This window comes from Pteropus medius, unplaced genomic scaffold (assembly GCF_902729225.1).
Source record: "Pteropus medius unplaced genomic scaffold, Ma_sr-lr_union100, whole genome shotgun sequence".
In the NCBI taxonomy this organism is placed as follows: domain Eukaryota; kingdom Metazoa; phylum Chordata; class Mammalia; order Chiroptera; family Pteropodidae; genus Pteropus; species Pteropus medius.
Genome location: NW_024347788.1, coordinates 13,539,893 through 13,554,398, shown reverse-complemented (window position 1 = coordinate 13,554,398; position 14,506 = coordinate 13,539,893). Strand labels below are relative to the sequence as shown.

The 14,506-nt window shown below is 59.2% G+C and overlaps 1 protein-coding gene across 1 annotated transcript in view; it reads left to right on the top strand.

The window, feature by feature from the left end:
* Window positions 1-6,542: 6,542 nt before the first annotated feature.
* Window positions 6,543-14,506, top strand: part of ARHGEF10 (Rho guanine nucleotide exchange factor 10) — a 71,757-nt gene continuing 63,793 nt past the window's right edge. Inside the window, exons 1-2 of the mRNA XM_039877343.1 lie at window positions 6,543-6,629; window positions 7,942-8,049. The gene's annotated coding sequence lies outside the window, so the exon portion shown is untranslated. The remainder of the gene's footprint in view (window positions 6,630-7,941; window positions 8,050-14,506) is intronic.

The window sequence follows — 14,506 nt, the reverse complement described above, 5'->3', positions numbered from 1 at the left end:
TGACCTTTTTTGGGTTCACGGCTTTACTGAGGTGTAACTGGAGTATGACATCCTCTTAGCTTCAGGGGCACGACATGACAATTCGATGTTCGTGTACATTGTGAAATGACCACAAGTCTAGTTACCGTCCATCACCACGTGTAAATATGGATTTTATTCTTGTGATGGGGACTTTCAAAACCTATTCCCTTAACGACTTTCAAGTGTGTGGCAAAGCAACGTGAACTTCAGGCACTGTGCTCGGGTCATGCCCAGGACTGACTTACCTCAGGACAGGAAATGGGCACCTTTGACCTCGTCTCCCGTTCCCCTCCCCCGCCCCGCCCTCGCCCCGGCAGCCCCCCCGGGGGCTCAGCACCCTTCAGATTGCAGGGTGAGGACGTCATGCGTTGCCCGTCTGTCTCTCTCTGACTGGCTTCGCTCAGCCCAGCGCCCTCGAGGTCCATTCCTGTCCATGACTGAACGCTATTCCGTGGTACAGCTGAACCCCGACTTCTTCATGCATCTACCCTTTGGGGGGCACTCGGGAGTTTCCGCGTCCTGGCTTTGCGGATGTGCCGCAGGGGACTGGGGCGCAGCGGTCTCTTTGAAATTCTGTTTTATTTCCTTCAGATAAGGATCCGGGAGCGGAGCTGGGCGGAAGGTACTTGCGTCTTGAATTTCCGAGCGACCTCGGCGTGGCCGTGCAGGCCGCGCCATCGGACGCCCCCGCCAGCAGCGCACGCGGCCGCCTTTGCTCCTCCTCCTCCCAGCGCCTGTTTGGTGATGCGTTTCTTCTGATGCCAGCCTGACGGGTGCACGGTGACATCTCATTGTGGTTTCGATTTGCGTTTCCCTGCTGATGAGTGATGCTGAGCATCTTTTCGTGTGTCCGTTGGCCGTCTGTGTGCCTTTGACAAACATCTGTTCAGACCCGCTGCCCACCTTGAACTGGGGTCACCGTGCTGAGGCCCGGGCGTTTGCTGAGATAAGGACGGACCGGAAAGTCCAGTCCAGCGCGGCTGTCGAGAGGGCCTTGGGCAGGAGCGGGGACACTGGCTGAGGCTGCATGTCACTGTGGGTGTGGCCGGGTGGACACGGGGCCCCCTTGGCCTCTGTTTCTGGGGCAGATGGGCGTCAGTGTCACACTGAGAGGACAGTGAAGCTGGCGGTCAGCCTGGTGGGCTTGGTCAAGGTTGGGGCCAGTGCCGAGGGCGTGAAGATGAAGCAGAGACGCCCAGGAACGGGGCCGCCAGCCGCGCGCCCTCTGCTGGTCCCCGCGCCCGCCCCCTTCGCTGGCCTCCCTGGGCTCTTCCCGAGGGTCCTCAGGTAGCAGCGTGGCCGGGGCCCCCTGCCGAGCCTCTGCCACGTGGGAATGGGGGCCCCGGACGCCTGCGCCTCGCCAGCAGAGAGCCCCGAATGGGTCCCCACCCAGCGGGCCTCACACCGCAGCAGTTCCTGCGGCCGGCGCAGGCGCCGAGACGCCCACGCTCACCGAAGGCCCCGAGAATTGGAGCTTGTTCTGGGCGGGAGCAGGAAAGAGCTTTCTAGATCACCCACACGCCTCCTCCACGCCCTCTGCCCTTTGACATTCCTTCTCAGCTCCGGCTCCCCAAAGGTCGTGCCAGAGACTCTGTGCAGGTGGGGGAGATGGGGGGGGCAGAAGGCCAAGGGGTGGGGAGGGGAGGGAGCTGGCCCAGGGGCCCACCCTGTATGAACAGAGACTTTGCCCTTGGTGGCCCCCCCTCCTCTGGCCCCAGCCTGCTGTGCCCCAGAGGCACCCACAGGCCCCTCACCCCGCCTGCCCTCAGGGTGCCGGGCCCCTGGCTGGGAGCTGCTTGCCCTGGACAGCTCCGCCTTCTCCCCTCTGCCCACCACAAGGAGCACAGCGAGGACACAGCTCCTCATTGTTGCCAGTGCTGGGAACAAAAGGGTCCCTGTGTCCCCGGGGACAATGCCCCTCCCGCACCGGGTGGCAGGGCCATCTCAACCGCAACAGTGCTCTGGCCCTGGGGCCTGGTCCCAGGCCCTCCCCTCTCCTCCTCCGTCTCATCTGCCCTTCCTCCCTCTCCCAGTGCCTCTTTGGTCTGGGTGGGTGGAGGGAGCAGCCTGTCCCCCCCGGGGATCTGAGAAAGTGGCCTCGTACTCAGGACTGTGTGGGGCTCCCCTCCCAGCCACCAGCACTGCCAGCTCAGCAGCCTGACACTCCCTGTCGGTCATGTCGAGAGGGCTCGGAACGTGCCCTCGGTCTTCTGGGGTGAAGGTGCAGCCCCCACAGTGACCTGCTGTGGGACGTGTGAGTGCTAGGGACCCCCCGGGAGCCCTCGTCAAGGACGAGCCCCCTGGGACCACCTGAGCCTCCAGGGAAGGCGGGTGTGGTTGCCTGGTGGGGGCGGCCGCGTCGGACCCACCTCCTGGCCGCTCCCGTCTGTGCACGTCCCGTCCTGGACGCCACACGCTTTCTCTGCCCGGCGTTTTGGCCATGGCGCCCTCGAGGCAGGGGCACAGTGTCCGTGTTCGCGAAGGCCGGCAGAGCCGCACGCCACCAGGCAGCTGCCCTGGGCACGGGCGGGAGACGGGGGGCGGGAGCCTCAAGTCTCCCAGCTGAGCGCTGCCCTCAGCACGGGGCATGGAGCAGGCGGACGGCAGTGTCGACGTCCTGTGGTTCATGGGTTCATGGCAGCCCTGGATCTCACGTGCTTGTCCCCACCTCCCGGCTTCCCACAGACAGTCACGCACGTGGGAAGCTGTTTATAGCTATTGGATCCTAAACCCCAATCCTGCCTCACATGTGAGCACGTCAACCAGAGTCCCCATGAGGCGAGCGTGAAAATCGAGAATCTGCCTGACGAGGTGTGGGAGACGGTGGCTCTGACAGACTCAGGCACGGGGACAGGGGCGGCACCACGGCCAGCCGCCCGGGCTCTTCAGGTCTGTAATTTTAACGGCTTTGTCGAGGAGTCCCTCCCTGCCTACGATCAACCGTGCAGAACCCAAGTCCAGCGCGTGAGTCCGGCCGTCGGCCCGCACCGCAAGGCCAGCGCCAGCCCCTCCACAAGGACCAGCCGCTCAGGAGCTGCTCCTGTCGGCCGTGACAGCCCCTCCAAGTGGAAAGGACCGTACAGCACGCCAGCAGCCGAGTGGTTTGCGGGGGGCGCCTCCGTGAGGGCCGGGCCCCCGGCGCCTGTGGGTTCAGGCCGCGCCTGGTGTGACCGTTCCGAGTGGGCCTGCGGCCTCCTCTCGCCCAGCACGTGCCCAGGTGGCTGCACTGTCTCCTGGCGAGTGCTTTGTCCCTGGGTGCGGTGCGCGGGGCGGGCACGCAGACCCGGGGGCCAAGTCTGCAGGCTCAGGGGACCTGCCGGAGAGGCCGAGCTGGGGCCGGACGTGCGGGAAGGACAGGCCTCGACGGGGCCTGGCCTGTTTCACGGCCCCCCTCGGGCTCCCTCCGTCCAGCCCTGTGTTTGGGGCCGGGGAGGCCCAGATGACGCCTCCAGCCCCGCGGCTGGAGCCCGCAGATGGGGCAGTGGCCCGGCGTCCTGTGACTGCGGCCAGGGGCACCCGGAGCGTCCTGCCCTGCTCAGCAGCACACGTGTCCTCTGCCCGTCTGAAGCCGGCCCTGCCCCAGCGACGTCGGCCTCCCTGGGCTTCACTCGGGACTGATCGAGTGGCCCTGGGTGAAGTCCCGTGTTGACAGTCACTTGACCACTGGCGTGAGTGTCAGCAAACACTTGTACTTGCTCTGGGCAGCGTGCCAGGCAGGCGTGTGCCACAGCCACATTGCCGCCTCACGCCCCAGGGCACCTGGGCTGGCACTGCCATGAACCCTGTTTACAGGTGCGAACTCGAGGCTTGGTGGAGGGGCCACAGCGTCCAGGGTCGCCCAGAGTCCTGAGCCCGGAGGTCCAGTCCCAAAGCCCGTCTGCCCGCCCACCTGGGCGCACCGCGCACTGAGTTCCCACAGCCGGGAGCCGGGCCCTCTCTCCTAAGGCTGTTACCTCAGTTCCAGTGACGGGATCTGTGGGTTGGGCTCTGGGCCAGGGGCACAAAGCAGGGCAGCCACTAGGAAGCACACATGCGAGACTCGTCACGAGGAGTTGGCTTATGGGGGTGGGGAGGCCGAGGCCAGCTCTCTGGGGAGTGGGCTCCCCCGGGCAGGACCGCTCTCCAGGCCAGACTCTCGAGGGCTTGAATCAGGCTCACCACATTGTCTAGAATTAAGCCGTGGTTGTGATACAGAGAAAATCAGAAAGTCTCTAAATGTTTGAATTACGCCTGACTTTTCTAACTACCTCATGGGTCAGAGGGAGCCAGAATGGAAGCCTTGACGTTTGCCATGCCAGGGAGCACGGAAGACGGTGCCACCTCTGTGAGGACACGGGGTCACCTCGGAAGCCGTGGGTCCTTGTGCCCCAGTCCCAGCCGGTGGCCTCGCCCTGTGGTTCCACCCGGCGGTCCTTTCCGGTGGCCCTGAGCCCAGGGCTCGGTCCGGCCGCTGTGGGAAGGCGGATGCTGCACTCCATACTTCTGCTCATCACGGTGCCACTGCATCGTCCCCACGGGTCCAAAAACAATGATTTCTTGGTAAAAAATGATGATGCCATAGCAGCTTCTCAATCTTCAGTTTTTGAAAACAATCTTGTGAGCCATCTATTAGAAAAAGTGATTCAATATGTTTTCTTTCTTTTGAAAAGGAAAAAAAAGGTGGACCCAAATGATTCTGGTGGCTCTGGCCAGACTCCACAGCGGGGTTTTGTATAGTTCTCCCTTTTAAACTTACCTGTGCTCTATTAGTCACATTTTTCTAGATGGTTAGATGGAAACTCAGAGACTTGTGTAAGTCACACAGGGTTTTCTAAGTGTCAGAACCCAGAGTGGGATCCCCAAATTGACTCCAGACCCCTTGTTTAACCCCACGTGGTATGACATGTGCTTCCTCCTGGCTTCTGTTCTTTTGGACCAGAAAACACGCGTGTCGGGATTTTCTTGTGCGGCCATGACCGTGAAGATAACTGACTGGGTCGAAGACCTTAGAGTAAGGCACTCAACCCTGGGAATAGAGACTAAAGTAATTTTTGATATTAAAGCCACTGAGGAGAAATAGCTTTTCTGACTGATTCATGCTCTGGTCTCTTTGCAGCTGTGTGCTGTGAGACAGGTTCAAAATGGTACTTATAAGTCGCTCGGTCCATTTCCATAAAATGAGCAAATGCCGGCGACGAACCTGCTAGAATGTTCCCTTCCCTGCGGTTTCCTAACCTTTGTAGCCTTTACAAGTTAGCTGTGATTTATGTCAGAATTTGCAGGAAAGAACTTTCACAGAGTACAGGAGCTTTAAGGGAGCTTAATGTTTAAGCTGGTTTTGTGACATTTAGCTATTTTGTGTTCTGTGAGCCAAGCGAAGGGAATTAGAGTAGGGGTCCCCAACCTTTGTGGCACCAGGGACCGGTGCTCCTAACAGAATCCAACGCCTGATGACCTGAGGTGGAGCTGAGGCGGAGATTCAGGAGCCGGGGAGCGGCCGCAGATAAGGATGACCCTTGGCTGGCTAGCCCACCTCCTGCTGTGCGGCCTGCTCTACCAGGCACCGACAGGCACCGTCCTCAGCCCCAGGGGTTGGGGTCCCCTGGATTAGAGCTCCCTAAAATTCTGACTTTGAATCGCTTCTGGATTCAGTGATGTGGGCATAAGGGACAGGAGTCCAGTAGCTGCTGACACATCTGTTAACGGTTGACCAGGGACCGGGTGACATTCCTTAGATGTGCTTTGGCTTCTTTGTATTCTTGTTAAAGACGCTTTTGTCTCACATTTGTCCCTTGAGTAGTAACTATAACAATTTCTTGTTTCCTTTTTAAATTACAAAGTAAACGCTCCAGGGCACAGAAGGGCGACTGGGTCCCCGGATCCTGCACACCCGTTTCTGGGCAGGACCAAGCATGTGCACGCACTTCAACCCCACGGGCTCGGCGTCCAGATGCTTTTAGGCTGAGCAGCACTGTGCACCCAAGGGTGGAACCAGGTGAAGCTCTGCCTCTTACAGCACCTTCGGCTCTTCCACGCTGCGAGCTGCGGGATTCTAGGGCTGATGTTCGCTGGACAGGCACCGGGCCCACGATCGCTTCCGGTCAGCAGCAAGCTTCGAAAGTTGTCTCGGAACCGTGTGAAATCAGTGCAATTCCAAACGCCCAGGACTTGGCGCGCCTGAGCGCAGCTGACCTTCTGACCAGCCAGGAAGGCCCCGCTGGCCCGGCCGCTTCGCGGACGGAAGGGGCGGACGCTCTGGGGGTGGTGGTTCCCGCGCCCCCTGCCCCCATCGGAGCAGCCCGAGGGTCCGCGGGGAAGGGACCTGCGCTCGGGCCCGCGCCCCCTGCCCTCGCGTGCGCGGCCGGGCGGGGCGTTGGGCCGGGCGGGGTGGGGGGGCGGGCGCCGCGGGCGGCCACGTGGCCTCGCAGGAATGCGCGGGCGCGAGGGCGGGGCGCGGCCGGGGACGGGCAGGCGCTGCAGCCAATGGGCTCCTGGCAGGGTCCAGGCCGGCCAATCACGGGTGGGGGTGGGGCTGCCCCTCCGTGGGTGGGGCCCGAGCGCATCCTCGGGCGGCGGACGCGGGGCTGGGAGAGGGGCGCTCGGAGGGACGCGGCTGGGGTACCGGCGGGGTGAGTGCGGGCCCGGTGTGAGGCGAAGGCGGGGAAGCGAGGGTCCAGGCCGGGTGAGCGCGGGTCCCGGGCAGCACCCCAACTTAAGCAGGGTGCCCCCTTTCCGCAGGCACAGACGTTGCAGGTAATAGGGTCCACGGGCAGCTTCTCACTTCAGCGAGCTGTCCCCGGCCTCCGAGCACAGGCAGTGCAGGTGACGGGGGGCGCGAGCAGCCCCCCAACTTTGGCGCGTGCCCCCGTTCCCCCTGGCACAGACAGGGCAGGTATTCGGTCAGGCCCTGGGAGCAGCCCCCATCTTCAGCGGGGTGCCCTTGTCCCCTGGGGATAAGGGTGATGGGGCCGAAACTGCGAGGACAGGTAGGAATGTGCAGGAGGGACCCCGGGTAGGGGGCGGCTGGCTGGGGTAAAACCGACCCGCCGTAGCCCCACGAGGAGCAGTCGAATTGTTTGTGTGGGGCGCAGGGGTTCAGAGTTTCCTATAGAGGCAGAAGTCTTGGCTGGCTATAGGAGGAAGACAGCTACGGCTAAAAACCTGGGTGCGTTTTCCTCTGCGGGGTCTACCTGCTGCGGAAGCTGAAGTAGGGGTGCGCTGCGGCCGCTGGTCAGCAGGGGCCTAGCTTCAACCCCTCTGGAGACACTTCTTCCTCTGCGGGACCCTGAGTGTTGAGCTCAGAGTTCTGAGTAAATGTCTTTGCTTTTAATGGGGTGTGAATGTCCTGGGAAGCAGAAGACATATTTGGTGCAGCGCAGTAACCACTTCAGTTACTAACTTTTGCTACAGATAAGAATTCTCTTCACTCAGAGTGCAGGAGGCTTTTATTGTTTTCTCTGGCTGAGCTGCTGAGTCAAGTCGCCGCCAGTAGTTTGGATTTTGTGCAGGAGTTAACTTCCTTCCAGGTGGAACACTGCAAGACATAACATTTTCACTGTCCTTTTATTGCTTAAAAATATATTTTGAACATCTCTTACAGGAAATAACTTACTGTTTGTGTAGTTTAAAAATATTTGTCCCTTGAGCTCAAATAGCAGTTATTGGCCCCAGGATGTGACTTAATGGCCAGCATCTGCAGTTAGGTCGCAGGATTCACAGACACGGATGTCCCTGATTCTTTGCCAGTAAGAAGTCATTGTTCTCAGGTGCTATTTCATAATTGATTGATGTTTCCAAGGGAGTTATAGACAATTAGGGAAGAGGTAAAATTCAAAGTTACTCAAAATAGCTTTTCTCCTTTTCAAAGCTGAGCTCTTAAGTTGACTTTCTAGTTTTACCAATTTCATCATTGATATTTTGGTGTGCATATTTTCTCCGCAGCGTTTTCGTGGCGAAGTAAACTCTGGGAATTCTGGTCAGAAGCCTCTGGCGGCTGGTGGCTCGGCCAGGAGCCCTGGGCTGTGTTCTGGAACTGTCCCCTGACCCCAGGTGAGTCAGGGCAGACCACAGAACTTGAGTTTGCCCAGGAAATTGCTGGAAGGCAACGGTTTGAAATGCTTTTTGAACTAAAATGTGCTGTGTGAGTTAGAGCGAGATGAACGTGCCGCGACTTCGGCTGCTCTACTCTGCGAGCGGCAGTTTTGTCAAAAGCGTCACCGTAAAGCGTTAGAACCCCCCTCTCTCATTGCACAAGGCAATGGAAAATTCTGATCGAGATCTCCAGGGCTGGCGAATGTGTAATTCGCGCGCCGTTTGTGGTTTGCACAGGTTGAAAGGTGAGCGGAGTGGAGCAGGACGGGGTCGTAGGTGTAAGACACTCGTGAGGCTGGAGTGCAGCTCGGTTCAGCCTTCTGGAAGCGTGATTTTGGGGGGACGAGGAGGGAATTCTGGGTCTAGGGAAACCTGACAAGGCCAGCGTGCATTCTGCAGGGGCGTGGGGAAGGGCCAGCTCTAGGGGGTGGCTGTGCATCCCGTGTGACAGGTGACGGCCGTGAGTGGGCCCTGCCTGAGAACAGGTAAGGCACAGGTGCAGAGCTGGCAAAGGACCCCTCCCCCGCCCCGGGCCCCCCCATCACACTCCTCATCGCCTGTCCTTCCCAGCCCCGGTTCAGCCTTTCCGAAGTCACCACGCTTAGACGTTTGTTTTCACTTCTCGATCTGCTTTTGTATGTGAGTTTTCAAAATTTTGATGAAAACGACCAGTCACCGGCATTCCTGTTCTCCCTTCCGTCATGGACGTAATGCCTACCGGCCAGCAGGAAGGGCTGCTCGTGGGTCGCTGATGTTTTACATTGTTATTAAGCGACGTTTAAAAAGACTTTTAAAAGGTATTCGATTTTTTTAAGCTTTTGTCTTCCATCCACCACTTTGTGATACTAGAAGATATTTACTAGAGTCGTTCACTAATTCTACCGGAAGTAAAATGTAGTATCAAAGCTACGACAGCCATGTGATGGCTGTCATCACGGGGAGAAGTGGAGAGGCTGTACTTTAAATTGTCCCCAAGCTCGTGGTGTCTTGTGCTAAGCCAGCTTCCCGCAAGGGGGCTGGTTTACCTGGTGACAAATTCTAGGCTCCAAAATCTGGGCTCAGGGAGTCACTTGGGGCTCTCGAAGTGGGGAATTCGTGAAGAAAGCAAAAGCAGCGCCTGGGTACACGGACGGCTGCGGGAGAGGGTCAGGACCCCGCAGGGCGCAGGCACAGGCGGCTCTGAGGCACGCTGTCCGTGGGGAACCAGACCCTCACGCTTGGACGTCGTCATCGCGATGAGGACATTCGAACGCCGAAGTCAGACACACACCCGGGCGTGTGCCTCTGTGTGCGCGTCGGCATTGGCGTCGGCATCGGCATCGGCGTGGGCATCGGCGCTGTCGGGCGTCGGCATCGGCATCGCGTCGGGCGTCAGCGTCAGCGCCGGCATCGGGCGCGGCATCGGGCGGCAGTTACGGGCTGATGTGCACGCAGAGCGCTGTGAGCACTTTCCGTTTTAGTCTATTATTCGCCTTATTTCTCTGCTGGGGAAATAGATTGGCGACTTCAGCCTGGCTTCTGATTTTAAGGACCACGAGAAAAGCGAACTGGAATGGGAGCATTTAGGCTGACACAGCACCCCTGCCGATCTGAGCGACGGTTCCAAGCCGGGGTGCGAGGGCTGGGTCTTTGGAGGGACATAGGCAGGTTCCAGCACGACCAGCCCCTTGGATGTCGCTGCTGGAGCCAGGCTCTGTCCTACTTCAGCCTGGGGGCAGAGTGGCCTGAAGGCTTGGGCTGTGCGGAACAGCCAGGTCAGGATCCCTTTGGGGGCCAGTGGCATCCAACCCAGGGATCCCGGAGTGGACGATGGCCGCGTTCCCAGGCCAGCAGCTTCGCCCCTAAGCGCCGAGCTCCAGCGGAAAGAATTCGGTGTGTTTGGCGTGTCTTTTCACTTGCGGTGTGGGCAGGTCTGGGCCTGGCCGGCCGGTTGGCTCAGGCAGCTGGGGCGTCGAGGCCAGGCTCCCGCGGGCGGTGGCTCCGTGTGGGGAGGCTGCGTGCTGCGTCCCTCGAGCTCTGGGGCTGGCCAGCCCGCCTGCTGCAGAAGTGACGAAGGTGGTTCCTGCAGTGACTCCAGTGCTGACTCGACAGGGCGGTGGGAGGCGCCTGCTGGGGCCCTGGTTCGGGTCCCACTCGGCTGTGTCACCTGTGTGGGTTCTGGGCTCAGCCAGCAGGAGCACTTTTCTCCGAGCCGCCTGGGGAGCAGTGACTCTCAGCGTCCGTCCCCGCGGTGCAGGGGTGCATGGACGCTGTCACCTGGCACGGAGGGTGGGGGCTGCCGCCGGCTGTGGCCCCCTCCAGGGCCCCGTCTGTGCTGCGACTTTGCGGCTCCCATGCGCACCTTTCCCCAGCTCCGGGCCAGGCCGTCGTTTCAGGCTTCAGCTTCTCCCCCGAGGAAACGGGTTTAATGTCACTTCATTCTCGTCCGTTTTTAAAATGAAGTTTTCACTTACAGAAAAGTAACCTAGGAACAATCTGTTCACAAATGGGACATGTCCATGTGGTCACATGGCACGGCTCTGACGCGTCCGGGATGACTTGCTACTTTGACAGGTGTTCAGGGAGCGTCCAACAGGTGCCCAGTACCAAGCAAGCAGCGGCCTGGGGCTGGGGAGCGGCCCTTGCAGGCCAAGTGCTGTCCGGCATCGGGGGAGATGATAACCCAGAAGGGCAGAGCGAAGAGGAGACAGGGCTGGTGGCCAGGGCCGCCAGCCGGGGAGGGCCCACAGAGGAGGTCATGTTCGAGTGAAGGCGGACGGAGCGACAGGCATGGCAAGGGCGTCTGGGCAGACGGAACGGCGCACACCGAGGCCCGGTGTGTAGGCCTGTCCGGGGCAGTGAGCAGGCCCGTGGTGGAGCCCTGTGCGTGTCGTGGACTGTGGGACGTGACCTCGGGGAGGCAGCAGACCGGCAGGAGCCATCGCATGGCCGTGAGCAGGTCCGATCCCGTGTCAGCGGGCCATCCTGGTCACAGGTTACGGGGCGGGGCGCAGGGGCAGAGGCAGGGAGGCCAGCATGAGGCGTTACTGTGGCTCGGCTTAGCGCGGGAGGCGGTGTGGACCGGGCAGGTGGCCAGGCGGGAGCAAGGCAGCTAGTCACGAGATTCTGGACGGATTCTGGAGGAGGAGCTAATGGGACCTGCCGACTGGGACTGAGAGAAAGGGACAGAGGGGGACTCGCTCTTGCTTTGTCCTGGGCAGGCGGGAGCAGGTGCGCGGTTCCTGCCTGGGCACTGGCGGCCTTTCCCGCTGGAGCTGGCGACGGGGTTGTGTCTGGGGGGGAGTTTGCGACCCACCGTCGTCCCCACGCTGCCCGCCGCACCCCAGGACATGTTTCTCTCGTACCTGGGAGTTCGCACCATTCGGCCCCCGCGCGTGCCCCGCCCGCCTGTGGCGTCCAGCAGCGTGTTCTCCGTGGGCTGTTTGTTTTTTCTGATTCCACGTGTAAGTGACATCACGTGACATTTGTCTTCTCCTGTCTGACTTATTTCACTCAGCATAACGCCCTCCGGGTCTGTGCACGTTGTCGCCCATGGTCGTGGCCGCGTGGTGGCCCGTTGTCCACGTGCACCACCTCGTCCCACGGACGCTCACGTTGTTTCTGTGTCTCGGTGCCGGTCCCCGGCACTGCTGCGCACGCAGGGGTGTGTGCGTCTTCTCGAGGGAGCGCCCTCGTTTCTTACGGACACACACCGGAGGAGGGGCTGCCGGGCCGTGTGGCGGCCTGTTTTCAGTTTTTGGAGGAACTGTTTTCCATTCTGGCAGCGCCAACTTAAATTTCCACATCCTCACCAAAATTTGTTATTTTTCGTCTTTTTCCTGATGCCATTCTGACAGGTGCGAGGCGACACCTCATCGTGGTTTCGATTCGCGTTTCTCTGATGATTAGCCATGTTGAGCATCTTTTCGTGTGTCTGTTGGCCGTCGTACGTCTCTGAAAAACCTCAGTTCGGATCCTCTGCCCATCTTTAAACCGGATCGTTTTTGTCGTTGTCGAGGCACTTCAGTTCTTCGTGTGTTTTGGACGTTGGCGCCTCGTCAGGTCTGATTCGCAGGTCCTCTCCCCATCCAGCGGGCTGCCTTTTCGTTTGCTCATGGTTTCCTTCCCTGTGCAGAAGCTTTTCGGTTTGATGTGGTCTCATGATTCATTTTTGCTTTTGTTGCTTTTGCTTTTGGTGTCAGATCCGAAAAATCATCACCAAGACCAATGCCACGGAGCTTATCGCCTGTTTTCTCTAGGAGTTCTGTGGGGTCAGGCCTCACGTTTGAGTCTTTTGGCCCATTCCGAGTCGATTTCCACGGATGCCGTTTGGGAGGGGTGCAGCTTCATCCTCTGCGTGTAGGTGTCCAGTTTTCCCAGCACCACTTACTAAAGAGACTGTCTTCACCGCACTGTATATTCCTGCCTCCTTTGTCAGAGATTAATGGGCCGATGTGTGTGGGTTTATTTCTGGGCTCTCGGTTCTGTTCCCTTGGCCTGCGTGTCTGTTTTTTGGGGGCGCCATGCTGTTCCGGTTGCTTTAGCCTTGTATGGTTTGATACCAGGTAGCGCGATGCCTCCAACTTTTATTCCTCGAGATTGGCTAGTCAGGGTCTTCTGTGGTTCCATATACATTTCAGGATTGTTTGATCTATTTCTGTGAAAAGTGCCATTGGAATTTTGATAGGGATTACCCTGAATCTGTAGATTGCCTTGGAACATAGACATTTTAACAATACTAACCGTTCCAATCCACGAGCATGAGATCCCTTTCTATTTATTTGTGTCTTTCTCAGTTTATTTCATCAATGTCTTATCGTTTTCAGTACACAGATCTTTCACCTTGGGTAAATTTATTCCTAGATTTTTTCTTTTCGTCGCCATTGTAAATTTTGTTTCTCTTTTCAAAATCCAGCTCTTAGATTCATCGGTGTTTTCTACTATCTTCTGAGTCTCTTTTTATTTGTGTCTGTCCTGCCCTTTGCTGTTGCTTCCCTTCTGCTCATTTCGGGCTTTGTTTATTTCTCTAGATCCTTGAGCTGCGAAGTGAGGTGGTTTGTTTGAGAGGTTTCTTGGTTCGGCATTTATCGCTGCGAACTTCCCTCCTGGGGCTGCTTCTGCTGTATCCCTCGAGTTTCGGTATTTTGTGTTTTCATTTGTCTCAGGTATTTTTTATTTCTCTTGATTTGTTCATTGGCCCTTTGGTTTTTCAGTGGGATGCTGCGCAATCCCCACATATTTCTGATATTTCCTGTTTTCTCCCTGTGTTTGGTTTCTGGTTTGATACCTTTGTGGTCGGAAAAGGCGCTTGGTTTTTCGGTCTCCTTAGATTTATTGAGACTTATTTTGTGGCCCATGGTGCTCCCCGTGGGGAAGGTTGCGTGTGCCGTTGAGAAGGACGCGTATTGTTGTTTTGGGCAGGATGCTTTGTACGTGTCTGTCAAGTCCACGGTCTGACGTGTTGTCTGAGGCTGGTGTTGCCTTATGGACTTCCTGTCTGCTCCGCCTTCCCTCACGGGCCTGCGGGAGAAAATGCTCTCCCTTTGGCTGCGGGCGGGCGCTGCGGTCTCTAGGGGCAGATGAGGACCAGGAGGTGAAGGGCGTGTTCGGAAGGGTGCGGCCTGCGGGAGTTTTGCTGCGGGCACCGTGAGACCCGGGGGCTGAGAGGGCGGCTCCGTGTCGCAGGAGCGGACAGACTTAGCGGCCGAGTGCCGTCGTGCAGGCTGAGCCCTGCGCACAGGCGTCCGGCTTTGTGTTTTATTATGACCGTGTGAGCACACGGGGCAGGCGTGGCCTCTTCTGCTTCTCACGAAGGTGCCACGTGGGCTCGAGGCCCCGGGTCAGAAACTCGGTGTGTGTGAACGGGCATCCCCGGCACGAGGGACACGGTGAACTTTGGTGGCCCCAGGGACCCGTCCTGCCGAGTGCTGAGGTGAGAGGGGCCGGGGGTGCCCTGTGGAGTCGGCAGAGTCTGGGTGGGGGCGGGGGCCGGTGGTGGGCAGGTCATCGTGGCAACCGACCAAGGTGCAGGCCGTGCGCTTCTGTGGCAGAGACCTCCCGGACGGCCCCCAAGGTTGCCTGGCGCAGAGGGCAGCTGGTGGCGGTGGCCACGGTGGTGCTGCTCTTCCTCTGCGTGGCTGTGGCAGCGTCGTGGCCACTAGCCATGGCTCTTGCTCGGTTCCCTCCGGGGGCACCCACCATCCGTCTGACCCACCTTTCCGGTGCCCTGTCCACCCTGATGCCAGGTAACCTAAAAAGGCAGCTCTGGCCACATCAGTCCCAATCAAATGCCTCTGTGGGCCCCTCGGAGCCAAGGACGAGGCTCTGCCCTGGCTGGGGCTGCAGGTCCACACGCAGACGAGTAGTGTCTCCATCCACCACCCACTGGCCTTGTGCTGCCTGGCCTGCCCACCCCCAGCCTTGTGCTGCCCGGCCT